Source organism: Octopus bimaculoides, chromosome 5 (genome assembly GCF_046866305.1).
Source record: "Octopus bimaculoides isolate indiv1 chromosome 5, ASM4686630v1, whole genome shotgun sequence".
Taxonomy (NCBI): Eukaryota; Metazoa; Mollusca; class Cephalopoda; order Octopoda; family Octopodidae; genus Octopus; species Octopus bimaculoides.
Window position 1 is genome coordinate 14279169 of NC_142932.1, and position 17570 is coordinate 14296738.

Consider the following 17570-nt stretch of genomic DNA (forward strand, 5'->3'; position numbering starts at 1 on the left):
AATTTATTGGAAAGGATTGTAGGTTTTTCCCATATCAAACTTCGATAAGCTGGAAAAAATTTTTATATGCTCTTCGGTTAGCAACTTGAGTTGCTAAAAATGCGAATAAAAATGCAGAATTAGTAACCAAATCTCCCTCATATCACATTCTACTGTGGACACCTTATATAAAATTATCGTAGGGAACCTATGCACGTATCAAACGACGGAACGGTCACTCCTCCTCTTTTATTTGTTTGAGTCGAGAGTTTAATAAAGCAACAACGACGACAGAATAACTACGCAAGTTATACGTTTATACCTAGAATGATCGCCTTACCTGCAAAATTTTCCACGATTATAAGTGACAAGAAAGAACACCTGTTAAAATATCTCATTCGAAGGCGTATCCCGTTAAGACAAGGATATTACTGTCAAATGTATTGGATGAGCGGAACGCCTAACAAGCGCAACAGACAATTCTGTCAAGTTGAATTGAGTCTGGAAAATTGTTATGGTTTGCCAACAGCTGTTTCATATTGTTTAGGTTAATGTGTTATTACAGAATGGCACGTTAGCCAGTGATTGATGGCGGTTGGTTGATAGAAATGTATAAATGGAATTACAGCTACTTGGACAAGGTTACACACATATACGTTCGCACATGCACTACACAACTCATACTTGCACACAATTACGCACGCACGCACACATACACATACACAACTATATCAAAATGCTTGTTTTAACACAAAGCTATAAAACAGATTTTTATTAAACTAAAAAATTAATGTTTTAGCAGAGTACGTACTTATCAAACTTTTGCAAGGAGTTGAAAGTGAATTCGAAGTTTCGACTTGCTAGCTTTCGTCGGGTATATATATATATATATATATATATATATATATATATATATATATATATATATATATATATATATATATATATATATGTATATATAAATATATGTATATATATATATATATATATATATATGTATATCAATATATATAAAAATGAGAATGTGTGTCTGTCTGTCTGTCTGTCTGTCTGTCTGTGTGAATCCCTAAAACTCGAGAACTACGCAACCAATTTCATTAAAATTTTACACATGCCTTACTTAGGGTTCCAGTTGTGTTTTAGTCAAAAAAAATTATTAACTTCTTGCAGAGTTCGAACACACGGCAACATAATATCTCCTCCACTATTTAAGTATTACGTGTCAAAAGTGAAACAAAAACACTCATGTCAAATACTTTCACTTTAAAAATGAAACTATTCTACTAACTGAAACAATCACATTTTGATACTTTCAGAGAGAGAGAGAGAGAGAGAGAGAGAGAGAGAGAGAGAGAGAGAGAGAGAGAGAGAGAGAGAGATGTATATGTATACATATAGATGTATATGTACACGTTATTCCACTAACTGAAACAATCACATTTCGATACTGTAATTACAGATACTTTCAGAGAAAGAGAGAAAGAGAGAAAGAGAGAGAAAGAGATGTATATGTATACATATACATGTATATGTACACGTATATGCATAGATATATATAGATATAGATCTATATGCATACATGTATATGTATACATATGTGTAGATGTATATATATATATATAGATGTACATGTATTATGTACACATATATACATATATACATGTATACAGATATCTATACATATATACACCCATCACACACAAACACATGCACAGAAACACACACATTAGTCATTTGTTTTCTTATCCAAAACTACGTCAAAAGTACTGAATGGATCTTTATGAAATTTGGAAATTATATTCTATGTATAACGGCCATAACTCCCATGAAAATTCATATATTTTTGATGTTGATGAAATTTTAACCCGAACATAACAGATGAGCATTATTTGTAATTCAACGGTACAACGGTGTAAGACTACCCTTTCAGATATACTTACATTGTGATTTCTGCAATGTGGTGCATAAATTGTCAAGTAAATGAGACGCATCTTTGCCTCTACTGATTCACTTGCAAAGTGTTGAGTAAAATTATTTCGTTGCAGACCTCCTTTGGGTCTTTTTATTATCACTGCGACACACATAGTCCCCAGTTGGTAACATTGATTTCAAGGCCCTCCTAGATGAGAGACTGGCATTCCACTTAATGTCTATGTTCCATGCTGGCATGGATTGGAGAGTTATTAATGTAGAAATATGGTATCGTAGCTACTAACAGTTGAGGGTTGCGTAGTCTAGACGGCGTTTTTAGATTTCATTATTCTCTTTAACCCGGGCAAAGCCGGGTATTTCTGCTAGTATATATATATATATATATATATATATATATATATATATATATATATATATATATATATATATAATATATATATATTTATACATATATATATGTATATATATATATATGCGTGTGTCTGTCTGCGGGTGTCTGTGTTTGTTCCACCGCACCCCACTACCGGTGGTTGGTTTGTTTACACACTCGTAACTAAACATTTCGGTAAAAAGAGAGCAGTAGAAGAGTACCTGGTTTAAAGAAAAAGCACTTGGGGTAATTTGTTCGAATTAACCCTTCAAGGGCGGTGCCCCAGCATGGTCACAGTCAATTCCAAGGAATCTAATGCTCTTAGCTTAGTTTTTCCTTGGGGCTGGCTAGATTGGAGCAATATCGAATATAATCATCCGAAATTGCAAAGATAATCTGGAACTCGACTGATGAAAGAAAACTCTGAATGACCTATCCTTGCTTTCTTTGTATCGTCTATCTGGATGCTCTGTTGTCCCTTTCTTGTATCACCTAACTATCTGGATGTTTTGCGTTCTTGTCCCATTTTGTATTACATATATATATATATATATATATATATATATATATATATATATATGTCGCCAGGTTGAACCGTTAAACTCCACAAAATTTTTCTTTCTCGGTTTTTTTTTCATTCTTTCAATTTTTTATCTTATTAATCCTTTCTGTCGAAGAGCGTTGGCTCAAAAAGTAAAAGACTTCCATTTTTCCCGAGCGTTAAACTAATACACCTGTTTGTTGTTCCTATACCTGTCTTCAGCTTTTGTCTTCTGTAAATTTGAAGTATATATATATATATATACATACACACACATTTATATATGTGTATATATATAGTGTACATATGTATATATATATATATATATATATATATATATATATATATATATATATATATATATGGACACATACATACATCCTCACTTTTGTAAGTACATACAGGCATACATAATAAAGCTCAACAGAGACAGTGGCGCAGATAAACAGCAGAACAGCGAGCAGACCATCGTTATACAAGTGTCAAGAGAATATCTTAGCAATGCCAATCATTGTAAAGCAACGTTCTAGTTTCTATGTATCATTAATATGTTATTTATGTTTCTTCTCTTCTCACAAATAGTTTCGTTCTGTACACACAGTATTTACATTTACGATTATATTTATGGAGTTGTAACGTAGAACGTTTGACCTTGCGGTCTATAGAAGTAACGTTAGATTGTAAGCATTGGTGACCGAGCCGTTCGAATTCCAAAGATATTATCTACACTGTGGTGTTTCCCTACCGTGTAGTCTTGGGTGCAGATCCACTATGCGGGCACTAATTTGAGAAAACGTATTCTTTACTATCGTCCTGGGTCCTCCAAAGCCTAATGAGTGGATTTGGAAGGCGAGAACTGAAAGAATCCCGTCGTATATATGTATATAAATATATCCATATATATAGATATATGTAAGTATATACATATATGTATATGTGTATATACATATAAATATATCCATATATATATATATATATATATATATATATATATATATATATATATATATATATATATATACATATTACAAATTTGGGATTTTACCAATAGAACCGAAGGTCCTATTTCAGGATAACCTTATTGCATGGAATACACGTAGAAAGTTATATCCAATATAATAATATAAGCAGTTTAAAAACCTACTATAAAATACAATAAAATTATTTGAAAAAATATATTTAACTTACCTGTTATTTGTCTGTGGGGAAAGAAGGTATTTCTAATCAACACTACACGTGTTTCTGCGTGTGTATCAAGGCTATGCCTAATACATAAATCCACCAGTGCGTCCTCAGGCTATTTATCTTATTGTTATTATTATTAACAGGTCAAAGTTTAAAATATATATATAAAAAGTCATATTAAATAGAAAAATAACAATATGAATAAAAATATATTAAAAATATATTAATTACAAATATGTTTTTAAAAATTAAAAAAATTAAACACCTATGTACCAAGAAAAAGAGGGAGAAGAGGACTTATTGGATGCGAACACAGCATTAGAGCAGATGAAAACAACATAGCATGGTATGTGAAAAAGGCCACAGAACCGCTATTATTAGAAGAAGGTTAGGCTTGTGTAGGATGAAAGATTGCAAAGATAAAGCAACATACAAGAAATTGAAAACGAACGAAACTGAAAATAGTTGGGTAAAGAAAAGAATGCATGTTGAAGATAAGACAGACAGAGAAAAAAGATGGCTGTCGATGACTAAAAGTGATTTAAAACCGGAAACGGAGGCTCTAATCTGTGCTGCCTAAGAGCAAGCACTAAGGACAAACTACATAAAATACAGAATAGACAACAAATCAGAAAGTGATAAGTGCAGAATCTGTTGACAAGATGGTGAAGTCGTATGGCATATTACCAGCCAATGTACGCCACTAGCCCAGAAGGAACATAAGATACGCCACGACAATATAGCCAGGCTTGTCCATTGGACACTCTGCAACAAGTATGGACTTGACATAGCAAAAAATTGGTATGACCACAAACCTGAAGGCATCGTCGAAAATAGAAATGCAAAGATCCTATGGGATTTTATGATTGAGTGCCACCATGAGATAGAGAATAGGAAGCCGGATATAGTCTTAATTGAGAAAGAAAACAAACGATGCTGGATCATAGATATAGCATGCCCAGCTGACAACAAGGTATGCGATAAGGAACAAAGGAAAGTGGAGAGATATGACAGGTTAGCTTGGGAAGTTCAGCAGTTGTGGTCGATGAAAAAGGTAACAGTAGTACCAATAATTGTCGGAAGCCCTGTGAACAGTGAACAAAAGTTTCGAGAAGTACGTGGAACAAATAGGGGCTGCAATAAGGATGGAGTACTTGCAGAAAACAGCACTGCTTGGAACCGCCCGAATACTCTGGAAGGTGCTCGAAAAATAAGAGGTGTTGCCTTAGATCACTGGTAGTGAACAGCTGACACTGTAATACATCTCCAACGTTAGAAGCTGTGCAAAGGCAATAATAATAATAATAATAATAATAATAATAATAATAATAATAATAATAATAATAACAACAAAAACATCGGAAAATACCTTAGGTTCGAAATTTCCGTAGACACCTGATGAAGCCTGGAGGGTATATCAGCCGAAACGTTGTCAACAACAAACAAGATGAGGACAAAGTGTAAGTAATGTAAATAATTACATCTTGCCGAGAAAACCATCCGAAATTTGTTTCGAGGAAATAATTAAGCTATTATCTAAAGTATTCAATGAAAGAAGTTTACTATTTAATATACTGAAACGGAAAGGAAAGTTGGGAAGAAGGTATAAGAAGTAAACGTTTGGGAAAAATAACGTACATGGTAAAAGGTCACACGTGGGAACACAAGAGACACCTAAACCAACTGAAAAAAATGGTTTACGGAAGAAAGAATAAGACATGAAGTGCTAATGGAATTTCTTTAGGACATTTTTGACGTTCCGAATAATCGGACCAACGAGTACAGCGACTAGGAAAAGAAAGCAAACAGAACTTTTGCAAATAGACCCAAAACGAAAACAATATTCCAATTTCTTCCCGGGGAATTTTAGAAAAATGGAGGAGAGAGATGGCAATAAAGACAATAAATAAAAGAAAGATATTGAATTTCAACGAAAGTCGGACTCAAAGAGGCGAGATATTGTGGTGAAATCCTGACATCCCTGTGGAATAGCAAGTCAACCGTCGTATGCCGTATAAAGGCGCATGTGCACTGTCAGTGAAGGACAGTGTGGTCCGTGCAGATGCTTTGTGAAGACAGTCGTAGAAGTCGTTGAGAAGTCGTTTGTTACGTGTTGGGGTGGGTAATCGAAACCATCGATTCCGCTACGTGACTGATACTTTATCTCGAAAGGCAAATTTGACTCCGCATGATTTGAACTCAGAATGTAAGACTCGGAACAAATATCCCAAGATAATTTTTTTCCCAATACTCCTCTGTTGATTCTGCAAATCCACTGCTCTGTAAGCAAATTAATGACGCGAACCTGCATTCAGTGAGTTTCAAATAGCCACAAGGTTCTCGACACGTCAGGAGCTTTTCCCATGATCAACAGCGCACAAAAATGATATGAAATCTATTTGATTCAAAGTAATATACAAACATAGATAAATAGATAGATAGATAGATACATACATACATGCATGCATACATACATACATACATACATACATACATACATACATACATACATACACGCACACACACACACGTATAATATTTAGAAAGCACTCCTATATTGTTGCTTTATCCAAATTTTATTCGTTTATTAAACAATTATTACATTGAAATTTTCATTTTTCAATAAAGATATTTTGAAAAGTAATAACAAAAAGAATTGAATTATATAATTGATGTTGAGAATAATGAAAGAATTTAATATAACAAAAGAATCCTTTTGGAGAATTTTATCGTTGTGATTTTAATAAATGTTAATTCAATTCTCAACGCACTTTTCAAATTGTCCTCAACGTTTGAATAAACCTAAAACACGTCATACAATTTTTCCTTTGTAAAATCTAATCTGTATTTTAAAATAATCCAAGATAACAACTATAATTTCCAGACGAATGCCATCTAGTTAGAATACATTAATATATCTAGCATGTAGAACAAGAAAGAGGAGACAGCTGGTTGTTTAACACAAGTGATAGACACAGCGATATTTATTTATACTTTATGGTCATTGAAAGTAAGGTAGATTTTTCATCTATGATAAAGGCAATTGTTTTTTATTTTTTTGTTCTCTCACCATTATTCAAATATAAACACAAACGATGGCAAAAAGATCAACAGCATTAAGATTAGCAGCTGCAGTAGCAACAACAACAACAACAATAACAACGAGCAAATTTACAATACAGTTCATAGTTAGGGTGATAGATACATCAAATGTTAAAACACAGTTTTTCGTATAAAAAAAACGTTGGCTTTATTGTTGTTTATTTTTCCTTCTGTTCACAAACAGCAAATTTCAGTGATCCTTTGTAATTATTCTAATATATGCATATATGCATATATACACACGCATACCAAGCGCACATATAGACACATAGTCATGAATATGAGTCTCTTTTATGTATATGCATAGGTAAGTGTATATATACATACATACATATATATATATATATATATACAGTATATATATATATATATATATATATATAAACAGTGTATATATATATATATATATTTATATATATATATATATATATATATATATATATATATATATATATATATATATATATATATATAAAGTGAAGTGTATTGCCACTTAAGTGTGGCTGACCTCTAGGGGTGGATGTTACTGTTGCTTTAGCCCCAGGAGGACATCTCCTCCAGCTGGCTTATCGACACACTACTGTGTCCTGACAGTAGTGTGTCGATAAGCCATCTGGAGGAGATGTCCTCCTGGGGCTAAAGCAACAGTAACATCCACCCCTAGGGGTCAGCCACACTTAAGTGGTAATACACTTCACTTTATCGTGCAGTTACTGTTAATACTTCATTTAGAGAATTAACATTGCTTATATATATATATATATATATATATATATATATATATATATATATATATATATATATATATATATATATATATATATATATATATATATATATGCATATACATAGACTCATATCCATAAGAGTGCTTATGTGTGTATGTATGTATGTATGTATGTATGTATGTGTGTGTGTGTAAATAGAGAGAGGTGGAGAAAGTCCGTGTGTATATATCTTTGTATGCATGTATAGACACACATACACACACACACACACACACACACACACACACACACACACACATATATATATATATATGAAAGTATGTATGTATAGGCACACACACACACACATATATATATATATATATATATATATATATATATATATATATATATATATATATACATACATACACGCATAAATATACATATTCAAATAAATGACCATGACTATGGTGTATATTTATACTTACACACAAACACGTACAAACACACACATACATATATACACACACGTACATAGACCCTCCACACATTGAATGAATATGCATATCTCAATGCGCTCTTTTTCTGTCCGTGTGTCATTGTGTTCACATGCATATGCGATTAGTAGGTCTGATACAACCAATATGTTCATACCAATTATATATGCATAAATGTGTGCGAGTGTGTGTGTGTGTGTGTGTGTGTGTGTGTGTACGTGTTCGTGCATTTGTGTACGTATGTGTATGTGTTAATGTTTGTTCATTTGCGTGTGTATGGATGTGTTGGTTGTGTAAGATGTACTCGTGACCTTTGTAGTCTATGAACGTGCAAAGCTAGCTCAAGATCCATGTTAAGTTTTAACGAACGCTGCATTATGAACGTCAAACCATAATATCGATGTAATGAGCAGAAAAAAATCGTTAAAAAATAATATGCCTGTAAGCTAACATTCTCCATTTTATACTCCAAGTACACCACCTAAATCCCACACATGTTGAATTTATTATTGTCATTATTATTATTATTATTATTATTATTATTATTATTATTATTATTATTATTATTATTATTATTACTATTATCCTCCTCCTCCTCATCATCATTATTATTATTATTCAATACAAATTGATTTTCTTATTGTTTAAAGTTAGCAAATTGATTCTGTTACAAAATAAAATTCACTGACAAAGTTTTGATTGTCTTATAAAACTCATTCCGTTATTCTGTTTTAAAATGACGAGAGCTTCGTTCGCCTGTTCTGTTTATTAGGTCATTCAGAAATAGTGCAGAAGAGAAACTAATCCCAAACGAAAAGGAACTCTTTTACTGGTTTCAGTCATCTGACTGCGGCCATGCTGGAGCACCGCCTTTAGTCGAAGAAATCGACCCCAGGACTTATTCTTTGTAAGCCTAGTACTTATTCTATCGGTTTCTTTTGCCGAACTGCTAAGTTACGGGGACGTAAACACACCAGCATCGGTTGTCAAGTGATGTTGCGGGGACAAACACATGCACACAAACATATACACACACACATACATATATAGATATATACATACATACGACGGGCTTCTTTCAGTTTCCGTCTACCAAATCCCCTCACAAGGCTTTGGTCGGCCCGAGGTCTGAACCCGGAACCATATGGTTGGTAAGCAAGCTACTTACTACGAGAATTTTCAAAGAATTTGCTTTAGAATTTTTTTTCTTTCTTTCTTTCTTTCTTTCTTCATATATATATATATATATATATATATATATATATATATATATATATATATATATATATATATATATATATATATATATAAATATATATATATATATATATATATATATGTCAAATAATAAGGGTGACAAATTGAATATTAATTTGATTAATATCAATTTAGAACCAACGGCCTAGCATATTTAAAAATCTGAAAATTCAGAAAAAATTATGTTACAAACATATAAGAGGGGTGACCACTAAGTGGACATTCATTATGCTAGAAGAAGACCAGCTACGGTCTGACCAATAAGAAGAATATTCTCAAGAAAATTTAGCAAACATCAGAACATAAGCGAGCAAGACCTGTTACTTATTCTAGTGGTCTCTTTTGCCGAACCGCTAAGTTACAGCGACGAAAACATACCAACATCGGTGTCAAGCGATGGTGGATGCATAAACACAGACACACAAGTACACACATATATATGTAGACATACATACATACATACATACATACATACATACATATATATATATATATATATATATATATATATATATATATATATATATATATATATATATATATATATATATATACCAAATTCACTCACTCACAAGGCTTTGGTCGGCCCAAGGCTATAGTAGAACAGACTTGCCCAAGGTGTCACGTTGTGGAACAGAACCCGGTGCTGTGTGGTTGGGAAGCGAGCTTCTTACCACACAGCCACTCCTGCACCTATTGAGAACAAAAAATACAACTTACAAATCGTTGTAACGCCCTTTTTTTCTGCTTTCCATCATACAATACATACATAAACTATAAAGCAAAACAAGATATTAACTTGCGTAGGAAGCTATACACAAGAGCACAATTTGCAGTTTTCATAAAAGTGGGCTTTCCAGGAAGCACAAGCCTGTTAGGATTGTATTTCTAGTGAAGAAAAATCATTATCACCACACGAAACCTACAAAAAACTTTTGGCATTTCTCGTGAGGGGAAATGGCACTGGTAATATGAAATCAAAGCCTCTACTGTTATATCACTTCGAAAATCTACCTGTATAGTTTAATCGACCCATGATTTAGCATTCACGTTTGAATGACTACGAGCCTTTTCTAAGCTTGGCTTACAAAGTTTTTGCACATTTATAAAAAAGGTACAATGCCAAGTGTAGTATATTCATCACAGCATTGCTCCTTTTAGGCAAACCCATAATCCAATCAGCGAATTTGAAAGACGTTTCTAATAATGTGGATGTGGAATGTATCTCCACCTCCACAAACAATATTTCTTTCTGCTCCAGCCAATGGATCAGCGTGTGTTAGTTAACTTCAAGTCATATCACCTAAGAATTTTGGAACAATTCACGAAAGAAATATATGGAGACGATAAACCTATAATTACAGACTACTAGAAAATGTCTAACATTATGGATTCTGTGGAGAGCATAGTTGAGATACGGAATGAAGTGAAACCTTCAACACTGGTTGAATGGTTTGGGGAAAGGAAATGTGGCCTGGCTGAAATTATGAATTTCAACAGGCAGAAAATGTATATGATGTTCAGTACGATACTGGCAAATGAAGTAGGTTTTGAAGAAGACGTAGCCGATATTGCTTAAGTCCTGTAGAAAAAGTTTATCAATTGATGACGTTGTGTTGTTCGAATAAAAGTGAGCTTCGGGGCAAGAACAGGCCATAGAAGCATCATCCACATAACTTCATTTGACTACAAAGAATACGGCGAAAGGGTTGAACTTATAGAAGAAGGTGTGCAAAACTACTCATAGAGATCCTAACAGAAAACATAACGTAAAATTTACAGGAGCCCATATTAAGCTTGGTTCCCACGCTGAGCTTATACAAAGATGATAATGATGATATACAGGGTGGGGCGATGATAATGATGATATACAGGGTGGGGCGAAAAACAACCTCGCGTTTTACAGGTTGACAAACGTTCCGACTGCAAGCTCACGATGTACACATCGAAAACAAAACAGGTAGCTAAATAAAAAAAGAGAACAATAAAACATTAGCCACTTGAGGACACCACTATCAATTACGCAACTTCACTACAGGGGTAACATCGATTTTCCAGGCACTGATGACCCGGAACCTCTTATAATCTGCATTAATTTACGAACAGGATGTTTGAGTTCCCGCGGCCGCCAGAATAGTTTACTGGTACCTTGTGTAGACTTGTACCTTGCTAAGTACAGTATAATTAAATTTGTATCATTTACACTAATGTATAGGTATCTGCATTTCATTTAATTGTTTAAGTGCTCCACTGGTTGTTATTTTATCGGGGTCGATAAAATAAGTATCGGTGGAGCACCGGGGTCGATGTAATCGACTAGTTTCCGCCCTTTAAAATTCCAGGCCTTGTGCCTATAGTACAAATAATTATTATTGTAATTGTTATTTTTGTTGTTGTTGTCGTCATCATCGTCGTCGTTGTTGTTGTTGTTGCTGTTGTCGTTGTTGTTGTAAAGTCATCGAACAGGCAGGACGGTTAACGCACCGGACAAAATGCTTAGCGGCATTTTATCCGACATTACTTCAAATTCTGCCGTAGTCGACTTTACCTTTCGAATGTTGATAAAATAAGTAACAGTTAAGGATTGAAGTCGATGAAATCGACTTACTCTTTTTCTGAAATTGCTGGCCTGGTGCCAAAATTTGAAACCATTATTATTATTATTATTATTATTATTATTATTATTATTATTATTGTCAATATCATCATCATCATCATCATCATCATCATTATTATTATAATCTACTACTACTACTACTACTACTACTACTACTACTACTACTACTACTACTACTACTACTGCATAGGACAATAACAATAAATTAGCATTAAGATTGCCTTTTACAGCATTCATCTTAAGATAGATGGATTTACAATCAGCTTGAAGAGTTTTATCGATCTTCGCGGAATCACTTCTAATTTCTTCAATAGATTCAACGAATTTTAAATAATTCATCGAGAAATTGCCTTCAGTAGGATATAATTCTTGTTTTGGCACGTTGATAAGTAGGATACGATACCTTATGTTGCATCAACCTGTTGTAAAGCATATCTATTCCGAAACAACGGGCTTTTAAAAAACTATTGACGTTTTCGATTATTTTCTTATCAAAATCCAAATTCGCCCATTTTTCGTTCTTCATCTTTATAAGATATATTTTCTTTCTAAAAAAAAAAAAAATTATTATTGTTATTATTTTTATGATACGTTTTTCCAGTGTTGCTCTGTGCATACATACATAAACACATACATACATACATACATACATACATACATACATACATACATAATAAATACATACATACATGCATACATACGTACACGCGTACAAACATTCATTCATACATACATACATACATACATACATAATAAATACATACATACATGCATACATACGTACACGCGTACAACCATTCATTCATACATACATACATACATACATGCATGCATACAAACATAAATGCATACATACACACATTCATAGGTACATGTTTGCATACATACATACACATACACATTCACATTCGTACATACATGCCCATATAGAAACGTACATACATTCATTCATACATATATACATACATACATGCATGCATATATACATACATGCGTACATACATAAATACATACACACATTCATACATACATGCCTGCATGCATACATACATACATACATACATACATACATACATACATACATACATACATACATACATATCTTGTATTGATACATACATACGTCTTCTCATTAAACCTACTATCATATCTGCTCATAAAACCCAGTTACCATACAAATGGATCCAGAAGTATCTCCTATATTTTCTTTGCCAACGACCTGAAACTGTATTGGCAAAATAACGACCACACAAAAAATCAGTTGGACCGCATGACCCAGTCTTCTGCAGACATTGGAATGAAATTTGGTGAGTTCAAACGTGCATTTTTGACATTAAAATGCGAAAAAGTCGTGCCCTCCACTGAAAACCAAAAAACGTGAACTACTTGACAATACAATCTATGCAATGAGGTGATATTAATATGTATCTTGGACAAGATGAGGATGTCAGATGTGATGGACCAATAAATAAGAAAACGATCAGGTATGAACACCTCAGAAGAGTAAAGAGAATATGTTTATCAGAACGCTCAGCTTACAAGCATGTTGCCTTCGACACCTTTACAGTGCATGTCCGCACGCCTACATTTGGCCTTGTGGTGACCTTCTAGTGACCTTCTGAACTGGTCATTATAAGAACTCAATGTGAGAGCTGTTTGAACTCGCAAGCTACTCAGTGTTAGAGGAAAGTTCAACATCAGTGGAGATGTAGACAGGTTATGATTCCCATGCAAGGATGGTGTTTATGACATCGCACTTCGAAGGCCACCTTGATGCAATTCAAGAACAGATCTCCACCAAGTACCTACAGCATAAAATGATGAACAAAACAATATACATTTATATATACATTATTTATATATACATTATATATACATATTCATTTATATATATATTATCTTTGGCCCCCAAGCTCCTTGATAGAATCGAAGAGACACCGTGGTGACATGCGGTATGTCTTAAGCATTTTAGACCTAGCGAAGTCCATCCTTCTCCAGGTGTGACCTCAACCGATTTCTTCCAGGAGATAAAAAAAAGAATGATAACCAGACATAAAGAATGACAGGAAGACAAGAATTGATAACAGTATAGAACTGGTATTTATTTATCGGATCCGAAAGGTTGAAAGGCAAGGCTTGCCTAAGTGGAGGTCAACTTTGCCTTTTGTCCCTCGAGAGTCGATAAAATAAAGTACCAGTCTAGTACTGGTGTCGATGGCATCGGCTAAGATCTACCCTCAAATCTTGCCGACCTTTGTACATTAATTAGAAACCGGTAAGTATAGGAGGCGGTACCCAAAAGAAACCAGAGGTTTGCAATATTATTTTATTCACTTAGTTTAACATGCTTACACTTTTATCGCCTTGAAAATATTCTTAATTTGAAGCAATGCATTGATCCAAGCACGTTTTCCACTATTCGAAGCTGTGCTGCAACTCTTGCAAAATGAAGCCTTATAACGCCTCCTTGGTTTTTTTCTTCGCCTCTTCCACATCTGAAAATTCCGTAGCATTAGCTTTCATCACCAGTGATGACCTTCTAAAAAAGGTCCGGATCAACTTCCAACTGTTCTTTCAGTTCACGATACGCATTCAGTCGTAACTGCTTTTGATCTTCTGTGAACAAGCAAGGCACAAATTTTGCTGCAACTCTTTTCATTCGCAATTCCTCGCTCAAAATCTATTGACAGGAGCTCCAGGATACACCAGTCATATCAACAAGCTCATCAATTGTTCAGTGATGGTCCTCTAAGATCAGTTCGTGAATTTTTATGGTGTTTTCATTCGTTCGGGATGTCGGTGGTCGACCTGAACGATGTCGGTCTTCAAGCGACAAGCGATCATTCCTAAGGCGCAGAAACCACTCATAAACTTGTTTTACTTATGGCAGCGTTCTTGTAAACTTTTTGAAGCATGAAAACTGTTTCGGCGGCCGTTTTCCCCAGCAGAAAACAAAATTTCCCGGAAGCACGCAGTTCCTTCTAGCAGCGGAAGCCTGAATTACAACTGTTTGTTCCACAGAGAACGTTTCCGGTTACTTTTGGGTACCTACTCATATTTGACTTCCCCATTGTTTCCAACAGAATTGCGTACCACATTACAAAATATACTGTAAGTAGGTGAGTATTCCACTCTTAATCTTCACCCAGAAGTCTTGTAAGACTGTGTATAGCAACGCCCTCCGATCACAAATACAGTTTATACAGTTTCAGTATACAACCTCCTTATATATAGCTTCAATCCCTTAGTTTTCGTCTCACAAATCCCATCACAAGGCCTGTGTCTAAAGTAAAATACATTTGCCCAACGAGAGCTGCACAATGAGGTTGAACGTATGACTTAATGCTGAGGCAGCAAACCTCTTCATCGTTTGGCTATGTGCCTTGTATATAAAGAAGAACTGAATGGCTAAATTTTCTTCGTCAGGTAAACATAACACTCAATTATCATTAGACATCTTTTTCTTTTATATAAACTTTATATTACGTATTTACCATAGTACTTTTTGTTTCTCTTTTATCAGTCTCCGTGTCATAAAATCGTAATATATTGTTAGTTAAAATGTTGGCAGATCAGCTGAAAGATTGACGTAAACATCTCTTTTAAAATAACATCTATCACGTCCTGATAGCATAGAAATAGATGATATACAGAGAAACACACACACACACACACACACACACACACATACACACACATACACACAAACAAACAAACAAACAAACAACACACATATCTGTATGTATTTATGTATGTATGTATGTATGTATGTATGTATTATGCATGTACTAATATGTACGTACGTATGTAGAAATGCTTATGCGGTAACAGCGTTTATTTGTATATATGCGTATGTTTACGTCTATGGTTATAAACATACAGGATTTTAGTTTTTGACTTTATCATGACAAGATTACGAGATTAACAGATAAATGTGATGATGTAAATGTAATTCTGGTAAGAAAACAACTCTACGCCCTTGTTTATAAGAAATACCTGTTGGAGTATTTCGTCTTTCAACAAGAACTTAACAATCGCGTCTGAACAGAGACACCAATGCATAGTTTTGTGAAAACAACATCCATCAATCCATTTTCTCCACCCGTTATTCCTGAAAGGGTCGTAGGGTAGAGCAAACAAGCACCTCATCCATAGGGTTCTCTCACAAGCAACCTCCATTAGACTTTTCGGCTGGATTCCCTCGTGTGACCAACTGAGACTGGGTATTATCAAACAATCACGTTCTTTGTTTATCCCTAGGTTTCCTGCTGGTTGGCTCGGCTTAAAGAATCCGTCTTGCGATTCTTTCCTGCGACAATCTAATAACATGTCCATAGTACCAAAGCTATGAGTCTTCAATGCGGAAAAATAGGGGGTCGAGCTGGAGATCCATACTGACCTCCGAGAGCATACCTTGTGTAATGTTACTCCAGAGTACCTTCGGACAAGCCCTATTTCGACTGCTTGTTTTCGCTCCAAATACAAGGACTCGTTGGTAGTTACTGGCCCAATACAAAGCCCCGTTGGTCACTTATTGGCACAATGCAAAGCCATTTGGACAGATGGCGACCTAGTGCAAAACCTCATTGCATTGTTTTTATCTTTGACATAATACTGTTATTACATATGCACTAATATCATTTCTACATCTATAAGCGTCTCTCAATAGCCAAGAAATGTTTCAGCACTAGTCTGTTGCTGACCCCCATTGCGTTGAGCGTTGGTTCCATCTATGAAGCAATGCTGCTATTACACATACACTAATATTTCTTCCCATGTGAAAAGGTGGTGAGCTGGCATGATCGTTAGTACACCGGCGATAATGCTTAGCAGCATTTCGTCCATCTTTACGTTCTGAGTTCAAATCCCGCTTAGATTGATTTGCCTTTTATCCTTTCCAGATCGATAAAATAAATATCGGTCGAGTACTTAGGTCGATGTAATCGACTTAGCCCCCTCCTCTGAAATTGCCAGCCTTGTGCCAAAGTTTGAAATCAATATTTCTTCCCATGTGACATCCATAACTGATTGGTAAAAATTCACTCACCCACAAATTCCAGCAATTGTTTCACACACATGTAGTTTCTCCTCTCTGCCTCATGTAACGCTACATCCACGGGCTCGCTTTCACTGTATAGCCTTTCCACCCAATCTCCGTTGTAGTACATGAGTATCATGAAACCAGTCGCATTAAATGCTGTGAACGGTCACCCCTTCCCCTCGAATTGCGACACTGGAATTTTCTCTTCATGTCCAAGAGTTACCTTCCAGACATCAGCAGACAAATGTTTGAGCTGAATTAAAACCACGTCCGTCATTCTTGCATCATCATCATTATCATCATCACCATGCTTATTATGGTCATCATCACAGCTACATT